Here is a 12,333-nt window from a genome sequence, read left to right as displayed (position 1 = left end):
TGTCCCAAAAAAAAAAAAAAAAAAAAAAAAAAAGTTGTATCTCGGCCCACATGATCATTACCATCTATGGCTCACATTTGTGAATGTGATCATCTTAGTTTAACAGGATACAAAATAATTGAAGTCATAAAGCAGTGCGCCTCATTTCAAAGCAAATTTACAATGAGAATGGAGTGTTCTTCCATAGACACCTTTTAGACAACAGCATTTTCTCCACTTGGTATTTGCAGCTAAGAATCTATGAAAATGAGTTTCCTCAGAGTGCTGTATGCTTACTAACTCACAAAGGGATTTTTCCCCAGATCCCAGAGACCCATGGGGTGACTTTTTAAAAATAACTACTTTATTGAGACTAAATTCACACAACATAGAATTCATCCTCTTAAAGTGTACAATTCACTGGTTTTTAGTGTGTTCACAGAATTGTGCAACCATCACCACTATCTAATTTTAGATCATTTTCAGCATCCCAAAAGAAGCCCCATACCCAGTAGTAGTTACTCCCCATTACTCCTCCCCATAAACTCTTGACAACCACTAATTTATTTTTTGTCTGTATGGATTTGCCTATTCTGGACATTTCATATAAATAGAATCATATAATATGTGGCCTTTTGTGTATGACCGCTTTCATTTAGCATACTGTTTTCAAGGTTCATCCATGTTGCATCACTTCATTCCTTTTTACACCTGAACCCATGGTATGGATATGCCGTATTTGTTTATTCATTTATCAGTTGATGGACATCTGAGTGGTGTCTACTTTTTGGCAGTTATGAATGATACTGTTATGAACATTTGTGTGCAAGTTTTCACCTGGGTATATGTTTTCAATACTCTTGAGTATATACACCTAGGAGTGGAATTTCTGGGTCATATGGAACTCTATGTTTAACTTTTGAGGAAATGCCAAACTTTCTCCAAAGCAGCTGCACCATTTTACATTCCAACCAGGAATGCACAAGGGTTCCAGTGTCTCCATGTCCTAGTCAATGTTTCTTGTCTCTTTTTTACATTAAGGCCTTTCTAGTGGGTGTGAAGTGGTATCTTACTGTAATTTTGATATCCATTTCCCTCATGACTAATGATGTTGAGCATCTTCTCATGTGCTCATTAGCCATTTGCATATCTCTTTTGGAGAAATGCATATTCAAATCCTTTGCCTATTTTTAAATTGGGTTGTCTTTTTATTGTTCAGTTGTAGGAGTTCTTTATATTTATTTTAGATAAAAGTCCCTTATTAGATATATGATTTGCAGGTATTTTCTTTTATTCTGTGGGTTTTCTATGCATTTCTTTATGATGTCTTTTGAAGCACAAAAGTTTTTAATTTTGATGAAATTCAGTTTACCTATTTTTTTTTCTTCTGTTGCTTGTGCACTTGGTATTGTAGCTATGAAACAACTGCCTAATCCAAGGCCACAAAGATTTATTCCTGTGTTTTCTTCTAAGCATTTTATAACTTTAGCTTTTAAGTTTATTTCTATGATCTATTTTGATCTAATTTTTCATATGTGGTGTTGGGGGATGGGTCCACCTATTTTTTTTTCTTTTTTTTGCATAAATATCCAGTTGTCCCAGAACCATTTTTTGAAATGACTATGTTTTCCCCATTAAATTGACCGTGCATGTAAGAATTGTTTTTCTGGTCTCCCAATTCTATTCCATTGATCTATATACCTATTCATATGCCAATACCACACTGTCTTGATTACTGTAGCTCTATAGTAAGCTTTGAAATCAAGAAATGTGAATCCTTCCACTTTGCTCTTTCTTTTCTTCATTGTTTTTGCTATGCTGGGTCCCTTGCATTTCCACATGAATTTGAGGATCACCTTGTCAATTTCTGTGAAAAAGGCAGCTGGGATTTTGGTAAGGATTGCACTGAATCTGTAGATCAGTTTGGGAAATATTGCCATCTTTTATTTCTAAGTGTTTTATTCTTTTTGATGCTATGGTGAATGGAATTGTTTTCTTAATTTTATTTTGATTTGTTCATTGCTAATGTATAGAAATACAATTGATTTTTGTATGTTGATTTTGTATCTTGAAACCTTGGTGAATTTATTACTTCTAGTAGTTTTTTTTTTTTTTTAATTTCATGTGGTGTGTCTATATGCAAGATCATGTCATTGCAAATAGAGATAGGTTACTTCTTCCTTTCCAGTCTGGATGCCTGTTATTTCTTTTTTCTTGCCTGATTTCCCCCACAAATGGACTTAATTTGAATGGAAGTTTTTCTTTATTTCATGGTAGTTAAGATTTAATGCTTTGACTATTGTAGCTCTGGTATTGAACTCTAACACAGACATCATAAGTCCAGTCAGGCCTAGAAGGATACTATTAGTGTGAGTCATAGGAAATGTCCTTGATGCAAGAAGAAAATTTTGAGAAAGATTGTGGGGCTAGAAGTCTTTCTAATATTACTATGAATGTAGGTACAAAATCATCTTTGCTGGCTAGCATTGTAGTTCATATATTTAGAGCACTAACATGTTGGTGATTTCTATCACCTAAGCTGTGTCTCTAAAATAAAGGCCCTCTAGATGATGGAATACAGCTCTTTTGGCTCTACTTCTGGATAAGTAAGAACATCTCCTTTTCTATTGAGCACCTACCAGGCCAGATATTCTCCCAGGTGCTAGACATGTAACAGTTGACTAAGACAGATAAGGCCTCTTTCCTCATGTCTGTTGGGAGGGAGACATAAACAAATTGTTCGTGAATTAATTATAAACCATGATAAGTACTGTGAAAGACCGTGGAAGGAACTTAGCCATCAACTTAGCAATCAAGGTACTGCAATCAGGAATTGTAAGTAGACATCCCATTGAAAATCTGTGCTCTTGCAAAGTGCCAATGTGAAGCAACTTGAAGACAAAGGAAAACAAGACTCTTACAAAAGGAGATACAAGAGAACTGTCCTAATCCCGTGATATGGAAGAGTACTAGTAATTCTTAAGGAATGCTTACTGAAAATGATTTGCTAACTGCTTGGTAAACTTGTTCTTGCAATGTTTTATTCATATTTTAATAGAGTTATCTATTATTAGGTTCAAATATTTTTAATTAAGAAAGAAGTACAACCCTCTGGGTAATATTGCAACCATGTAGATAGCTGGTAATTAAACTTTTTCCCACGTATAACTGTATTCAAACAATTTTGAACGAATCATTTTAAACTGGCAAATGTCATTATGTGTTTCTTTAAACAAACAAACAAAAGACTTATGTAACAGGCTTTGTAGCTCCAGAAAACGTTTGAGCTTACTGAAGAATGCTTAGTTTCATAAGAAAGACCAAATATGCTACCAATTATAAATTCAGGTATTCTCTTTAGGAAAAAAAGAGACATGACTCTTAATAGGAAAAGAATTGTAAAATGAGCCATGTAACTTTTGACTTTAACCTTCACATCTCCATTTTTGAAAATCAAAACTGAATTATGGAAGGACACTTTTGAATATATTTTAGGCCATAGAATAGTGTGAGAACATTTTTCCCTTTAATTATCAAGCTATTTCCTTTGGATAATGTAAAAGAATTAGTTTCATTTCTGCCCTGATATACTTGAACTCAGTATTGGAGAAAATCTATCATCACATTTTTTAAAGTAATAAAAGTCTCTGCAATTTGTGCTCTATAAACTTAGAGAAAAAATGAATTTGTAAATTATTTTAGTATTTTTAAAGCATTGTTTCATTATATAAAATTCTGCCTTTTCTAGGGTATATAATACTCTTTGTTGAAGCCATCTGTCTCTCTTCCCATTTGCCACTCAAATTGGCCATTTGCAACTGTTTTTCCAACAATACCCCATTGTTTGAAGAATCCATAAATGTCTTTCTGACCCTTCTCTCCCTTCAGCTACAACAACATTGCATTATTTCAAAATGCCTGTTTCAGAGTCAGGTCACCCTGTGTGTTAGACATATGTTCATTGCCCTGGCCAACAGTGCAGGTTCACTTAGGGGTGGTTCTCCCTCCTTTAGCAGTTTCTACCACATGTGCCCACTGGCCTCATGCTGCCCTGGGTCACTTGATAAACAGCCTTCCCCAAACAGAACCCTCTGTCAAAGCTATCTACATTTTCATTCTCCATGACTGAAAAGTCAAAAGCAGTGGACACCATGGCTCAGAGCACCAGCTGGAATCAGACAGGCCTGGAGTTGAGTCCTGGCTTTGTTCTTTCTTATCTATGCAACCTTGGACACATTTCTTAATGTCCTTGAGCCTCAGTTACCTCATCTATAAAATGGAGAAAATAATACCTGTCCCACAGGGTTGTTTTGAGTGTAAAATTAGATAGCACATGTAGAACACCTAGCCCCTAATCTGAAGTGTACTTTCTTCTACCTTTTGCTGAGTGGTTAGGCAGAAATATAAACCAGTATGACTGGCATTCTAAAGCAAATGAAACCTTTTCAAATTCATAAAATTCCATAAATTAATTACAGATACTGTTCTGTAAGGGTGGTGGCTCTGTGGTTGTGTGCTTCCTGCTCGCTATTTATAGTTGAATCAAGTGCTAACAGAGTGAATTTCTGTGTGCCTTCTGCCAGGTAACATATTGGCATGTTCTCAGGGATACCCTAAAGAGAGAAAAATATTTATTTATAAGCAGGAAGCAGTGTCTCTCTGATCATTCCCCAGAGGCCACCCTCTGTGTGTCTACCTTGTTCACACAGCTAAGTTGCAGATGTGTAGCTTCCTGCTTGAGGTCTTGAATTGAATTTGGGCAGAACTAGTAGCAGTTCATAAACCGTAATGCTAACCATGGTGACAATGTTTCCTTTACTAAGTGGGACACTCCTACCAATAGCTTTTGGAAAACAGTCTGATATTTGATGTTTTGTCAAAACTGCACTCATTTCTTGTCTCAGAAAAGACAAGGTCCTTATCTCAGTTTTGTCTGTCAGTGCACTGCTGGGGATATTGCTGAAACTGCAGAATTTGGTGATTAAATAACATTTCCACTACCAGTAAAAGTATTTGAATTAGGCATAGAAATTTTCCAGGTGTAACTTGTTCCTATCCGTCTGCTTTCTTTTTAAATATTTTTCAGACTGAAGCCTTGCTGTGCTACAGAACGGTTTGTTTCTTTCATTTTCTTTGTAGCTAATGTTTAATGTAATGGTTGCAAAGGCAAAACGGTGTGGAGTAGAAGTATTTTTAAATAAGTAAAATGGAATTATGGTTCAAGTTTTGGGTAATGGTATGGAATAGCAGAAGTCACTAAGACATTTTGATATCTCCATTTCTGAGCAGCTTGGTATGCAAAGAATGCGCCCATTATTCTAATGAAGAGGAGAAATTTCAAGTTCTCAAAAGTTTCAGAAATTGTAGTTAGAAAGAATTGACAGACATTAAGGTGCTATCAGAAGTATGAGTTGGCTGTTTAGCCAACACTATGATGGTTCACTGTCAATTCTTTAATATTCTAGTGCTAAGGTTAGCATCCTACTCATCAAATGTTTATTGAAGACATTTATCTTCTCTGCTGTCTTGGTTTTCCAGGTTTTAAATAGGAGCAAGTCGTATTCACCTCTTCATGGAAAAGGTACTAAGCTGAGTGTATTTCCTAAAAGCACTGAGATCTGAAGTCCTTGACTCAGAAGCTTTTATGTGACTTTAATGGTTTGAGGTATCTCCCATATGCCAGGCCTTCTACAAGGTGCTCCTTACTTTATCTCGTCTTTATCTCCAACCCTCACAAGAGGCCTTATTGTTCCTGTTTGACAGACAAGGAAGCAGAAAGACTCCACCTCACTGTTGTCTAGATTGTGACAAAGCAGTGTCAAATCCAGGAGTTAGGGACAGAAAAGCCAGGGCACCTTCCACCACAATGGGCTGCTACCCCCAATTAGAGGCCACTGAAAAAAATTCCATGATCATGTGACAACTTAACTTCTCTTGCCACTTTATGCTTTAAAGTATTTTAATATGCAAAAGCACACACAAATGTTGGTATATCTGTCATTATTCAACCAAAGCTTTACATTCTAAAACAGTTCAAGCTTACTTAAAGTTATCTTCTTCCCACTCCAGACATATCAGTTGGCTTACCTCCTCTATTTTCATTTCTGTAAACAGTCTCAGTAATAATTTTCCTGCTGGTTCTTTAAATAATATCTTAAACTACTATTTATTGAATGGCTACTATGCTTGTCCCATGTACAAGGCTACAAGGATATGCCCCATAGATGGCATATCCTTGAATATAGTATGAAACCTATTCAATTTGATTTTACTATATTCCTTCTAGTGTATAGTTCATTGTTAAGCTTGAAACGTACCCTGAACTCAGAAGATAGGTGTGGGAAAATTAAAATTTGTTTTTCAATTCACTTTAAGGTTAGTAAGAAGAGTTCAGTTCTATTTGTCAGAGAATTCTTTCTGAAAATTAGCAAGCTATCACAGCAAAATGTATGGAAGTATATTTCTATTTAGGTCATAGAGTAAAAGGTTATTCTATATAAATATAGCACATCAATATAAAAATACTTTTTACAAAACCTTTCATGCATGTTCCTCCCCAAAGAAGAGAGAGATGTGTGAGATGGAAACTTATCTATCTCTTTACAAGGAATTTTGCCACCAGTTGATTTAATTACCCAAGAATCCTCTACCTGAGACATTCTTAAGTGAGTGATGTGCATAGTTAATGAAGTATGAGTTGAGCCAGGCTTATGAAATGTCTTCAGGGTCACATTCTAAAATGCTTATGACAGATAATTCAAAGGCAGCATCAAGTCTGGTTATGCCTAGGTCCATGTGCCTGCCATGAACATAGCACACGATCTAGATTCTGACCAGCTGGTTATGGCCTAACCCCTGATTCCTGCTATGTAACTCAATATAGCATCCCTTAAATTTAGTAAAATTTTTCAAGTTGTGCTGTGGCTTGGTCTTTAAGTTTTAATTTACTCTTTTGCATGGTAGAGACGTGTGCTAAAAGCTACCATACATTGTGAATGAACTATGTGCACAAATATGTGTCACTTACAGCTTGTGCTTGTGGCTACTGTCTTCTCTCCATTCCTTTTGTTATTGGGCCTACATCCCCAATGAATCAGGTTAAACTCTTGGGTGTGATGCCTAGCTCAAGAATCTGAAACAAATTTTCAGGAATGCTAGTGAAGAGATGCCCTGGAACATTAATTTACCATCACCTATTATTTAAAATGTCACTGTGGAGATTAAACACTGTCTGCAAATAGCAATAGAGAGGAGATTAATCCTCAAATTCAAATGGCAGTTAAAGTTTAAAATTAGCTTTGGAAAACGGACTTCTAGTACTTTTCCTACTGTCGTGTTGGGGTCCAAAAACATCTTCCAGAACTTTCTAATGACAGCTATAAAGTTTTAATAAATATAAATTTCAAACCACCAGTGATACTGGCTCCCAGGTGCATTTACAAAATGCTTTTTTTGCCCCTGCTGAGACTGTTTAGATTGAATTTTCCAGTGATTCACAAGTGAGCCTTAGACTTTGTTGTTGATTGGAGAGAAGTGTGCATATTATAAGCCTATATGTTGATGAGTTTTCACAAACTGAACACACCCATGTAACCATCTTCTGGATCAAGAAAGAGCAAGACCAGCACCCCAGAAGCCCCATTGTGCTCCCTCCCTGTCACTATTCCTTCCTCACAACTAATTATCCCCATGTTTGATTTTACCAATATGTACTCTTTTGTGTCTGGCTTCTCTCACTTAGCATTTTGTTCATGAGATTCAATACATCACTCATTTCACTACTGTATTGTGTTCCGCTGTGTGATTGTATCATCCTTTTTGTATCCGTTCTACTGTTGATGGGCACGTGGGCAATTTCCATTTGGAAGCTATTAAGAATATATCTTTTGGTAGAATCTTAGACTTTTAATAAAACTTGGGCAGGGAAAGGGAAGCCATTTGGTCTCTTAAGGTTTAGAATAAATTATAGGTATTCTTATCCTTGGTGCTTTGGAACAGTGTTACTGACTTCATTGCTGGAACAGTAATGTATAAGTATTACTTGATAGTCTATTTAATTATTTGATATGAACACAAGCTCCCTACTTCCAGGTTGCCCCCTGTTTTTCTGCCTGATGGTTGGAACTTGCTGCCATATTGCCCTCCTTCTCCTTCAAGCCCCTTCTTAGGGACCATCTCCTCCATCCTTTATGAAGGTTTAACTGATCCTCCACAAAATGGTCTTTCTCTTTTCTGAAATGCCAGACCATTTTGTATATCTCCCTTCTCTTATGTTGTTTTTAATAATATATCCTAAGTTAAGCCACCATTTCCTTTGTAGTAGTGCTTTTTTTAAAAGTTACACTGGGAATAATTTTTTAAAAATACAAAGGTGGATATTGTTTGATAGTCCTTGTATTAAAAGTTTTTGCAACATCATGTCTCCTGGGCCATGACTATCAGGCACTGTCACAATGCAAGCCCGATACTGAAAGAGTCTCACAGATTTTATAGGCTCCAGAAAAAAAGTAACATCCCAGCTTTCTCCCAATTTTCTTCCTCTTCAACCCATAAAGAACAGAGTGAGGTTCTTGGTCTGATCTTATCCCATGGCCATGTCTCATTTTTCTCCACACCTCCACTGTAGATTTAGCCTTGTGTCACCCAACGTTTAGCAGAACTGGTTCCTATCTGAGGCTCCCAAACTTCTATCATCAGATATTTGATTGATTAAACTATTCTGTCCTAGCAGCTTAAGGAATAGATTGGGAGAAGGGCATCAAGTTGAAAGGTTGTTTCTGTTTGATATGTTTTATGTTTTTGCTGGAGTTATCAGTTTTCCTTTTAATCATTATCAAGGACCTATGTGATCATTAATACTATACCTCAACATATACTACCTTATTTTGGAATTCCTTCTTTATAGCTCTCAATTGCCCTGATAGATGTAGGGTGTATGAAAGCAAGGCCATATCTTAATCGTCTTTGTAACTTCACTGGTTTAGGCTCCCAATAATGTCTAGAGAAAGATCAGTGAAAACGAATGACTTGAATGGCTTGGAGAGCGAAGGACTGGCCTGCGAATCTGAGCACAGCTGAATTGTGTATAGCCTTCAGACCATTGCCTCGTTCCCAGGACAAATCTGATTGATAATGTCTCCCCTCTTTCCTACAAGGATATTTTGAGATGAAATTGAGTTATACATAACATTTTGAGCCTTTCAGAGATAGTATTACATAAGCCACTTTGCCTCTCAGCAGTGGTGTAATTTAGTTAGATAACATCTTGTGCTGGAGTCCACTTTAATGCAAAGACTTTATTGCAAAGCTTTTTAAAAATAACGAATAAATGATTTAGCCTTTCTGGTGATTTTGAAATGATTTAAGAGATTGCAAATCAAAAACATTTCGAAAGACTAAGTTAATTACCTGACTCCACCACCAGTTGCTTTATTAGTGATGCTGGGGAAAGTTGCTTTCTTCTCTCTACTGGATTTTGGCTGCCCCTTCCAAGGTGTTGTCAGAATACATTTTGCTGTTGTATGAAATAAAATCATGGAAATGCAGAGTTTTAAGCAAATATAGATCAACAGTGCCTGGCACATAATAGGGTCTCAGTAAGTTTCTACAGAATAAATTAATGAATCAATCTATTTCCATTATTGCAGTGGAATATAGGGAATATCCCAGCTACCTATTCCTTCAGCCTCAGCTTCAATACTGCCTGCCAGTGGTGGGAGTCCTTCTGAAGGCCACTAACTCCATTTGTTAACAAATTTAATTACTCTCAAATGCCACCTTAGACTTCTGTGAGATTTTCTATAATTCCACTGGGCGGTTAGTCACATCTGTGCTGCATTCCGCAGACATCTTACTCATACCTCTGTTGTTGTATTTCTCACAGTACATTAGAATTCCAGTTATATAATACCTCTCAAGTCTCCCTTTGTAGACTGTGAACTCTATGAGGACAGAAGTATGTCTTGTTTTCTTTATGCTCCCAGTTCCTAGCATATTACAGAATGAATGAAAGACTGGAAGAAGGGGGACAGAGAAAATGAGCAGAAAAAATAATAATAACAGGGACTGTATGTATTGACTGCCAACTCAGTGGTCTCTTAAGAGGGCTGTGCTCATCCCTAAAAGTGTGTACCAAAGACAACCCATTCAGATTCAGGAAGAAAAATTGAAAATAATTTTGTCTTTTTAATCCTAAGCATTTTAATTCCATTTTTGTGTATGTTTTGTACTCTACATATGATTTTAAAATAGTCATACATATATTTAATTCATAAATAAACATATATTACAAAGTACACATTCAAACATTTTCCATTAAAAGTACAAATAATACACAAATAATACATTTGGAGACTCCCTAGTATATTTGTTTGTCAGGTGCCTCTACTAAGCATTCGATGTAATATTATTTCATTTAGTTCACCAAAAATCCTGTGAGGTATGTACTGTGGTCCCCATGATGAAGAATTTGATGCATAGAGAGGTTAGGTAATTTTCCTAGTCATTTATAGCTGGCAATTGGTGGAACTAGGGCCCAGGCTTAGATTTGTCTGGCTTAATCACTGCCACATCCCCTCTTATTCTTCTCTCCTAGAACCCAGGGTTGTTCTTCAGGCACAGTACAGCCTTGTGGATTAAATAAGTAAATCAAACGAAAGATTTAATCATATGAAGTACATATTAAGGCTTTCTTCTTAAGAAAAATTGTGAAAATTAAAATAAAATGTCTTTTTCATTGTAAAAGTATGTATTGGCAATGATGAGCCAACTAACATACCCGTGTGACACATTAGAACGCTTAATCCCACTTCTTGACCAAAAAACTGAAGAACAGCAAGTTACTTGTTCACTGCTGCAGCTAAAATCAAGCAGCTGGTATTCTCATGTTCACATCTGATTACCAAGCTGCTTTTTTTAATTGAAATATAATTTGTATGCAATAAAATTCACTCTTTTAAAGTAAGAAATTCAGGAGTTCTTAGTATATTCACAAGATTCTGTAACCATCATTTTGACCTAATTTCAGAACATTTTCATCACTCCAAAAAGAAAGCATATACCCACTAGCAGTCACTTCCCGTTTCCCTTTCCTTCAGCCCAGCCATCCTCTAATCTACTTTCTGTCTCTGTGAATTTGCCTATTCTGGACATTTCATATAAAGTAAATCACACAATATGTGGTCTTTTGTGCCTGGCTTCTTTCAAATAGCATAATATTTTCAAAGTTCATCCAGCCCTTCATTACTCTTTAGGCTGAATAATATTCCATTATGTGAATAAACAAAAATCCATTCCTCAGTTGATAGATATTTGGTTGTTTTCACTTTTTGGCTATTATGGATAATGTTTCTGTGAACATTTGTGTGTAAGTTTTGTGTGAACATATGTTTTCAGTTTTCTTGGTATAAGGTTAGAAGTGAATTGCTGGGTCACATGGTAACTCACCTGTTTAACATTTTGAGGAACTGCCAAAACTGTTTTCCAAAGTGGCTGCACCATTTTACTTTTCTGCCAATACTGTATGAGGGTTTCAGTTTCTCCACATCCTTGCCAACACTTGTTATTGTCTCTTTTTTATTGTAACCATCCTAATGGGTATAATGGTATCTCATTGTGGTTTTGATTTGTATTTCTCTAATAACAAGGATGCTGAACATCTTTGTATGTGTTTATTGTCCCCTCAACTACTTCTTTTGAATTTAAATTATTTGTTTCCTTATTCACTTTTGCATTTTTCATTGGGATATAAATTTTATTCTTCTTATTATGATACCTATGTTGCCCCCAAGAACTCTGAAAGCATATTGAGTGCTCATGAAATGTCTATTAAAGATTGCATGGCTCCTCACAGTGCCAAGCTGCTTGTGCCATGAACTATAAGGATTTAACTGAGTTTCCAGTGGCAACTTTTTAGGAAGTCTCCACATCACATTATCAGATAACAAGCTTTTATAAACCCCAAATTATGATGATAATAATGCTTTATTATAAAGCATTTAATGTCATAGGAACTCCAAGAATTTTTTTCAAAATTATATATTTTTTAACTTTTTACATTCCTATGAGGCAGAAAAGAAGCCAGAGAGTCCTCCAAGAAAGTGTATGTAGAGATATAAATATCTTAAAAATTCTAGGGTGTCTTGGAAAAAAAAATCCTTGTTAGTACAACCAGTGTTTCCAGATGTATAAGAAAATGTTCAAATTGCTTTTAAGTTATATGGCAGTTCTGGATGTAAATCACACTGCTCGTATGTGATGCTAATATTTTAGTAATGTTGAAATTAATGTTTGTTGTCAAATCTAGTTTATGCCAGAAAGAAAGGGAAAATTCTATATGCCAATTTCCACCTATAC

General features: G+C 35.9%; 1 protein-coding gene across 5 annotated transcripts in view; it reads left to right on the top strand.

Annotated features, from left to right (window-relative positions):
* CFAP20DC (CFAP20 domain containing) overlaps window positions 1-12,333 on the top strand; it is a 304,088-nt gene that overhangs the window by 220,668 nt on the left and 71,087 nt on the right. The gene's annotated exons all lie outside the window — the stretch shown is intronic.

Source organism: Macaca fascicularis, chromosome 2 (assembly GCF_037993035.2).
Source record: "Macaca fascicularis isolate 582-1 chromosome 2, T2T-MFA8v1.1".
In the NCBI taxonomy this organism is placed as follows: Eukaryota; Metazoa; Chordata; class Mammalia; order Primates; family Cercopithecidae; genus Macaca; species Macaca fascicularis.
This window is presented reverse-complemented; position numbering and strand designations above follow the sequence as displayed.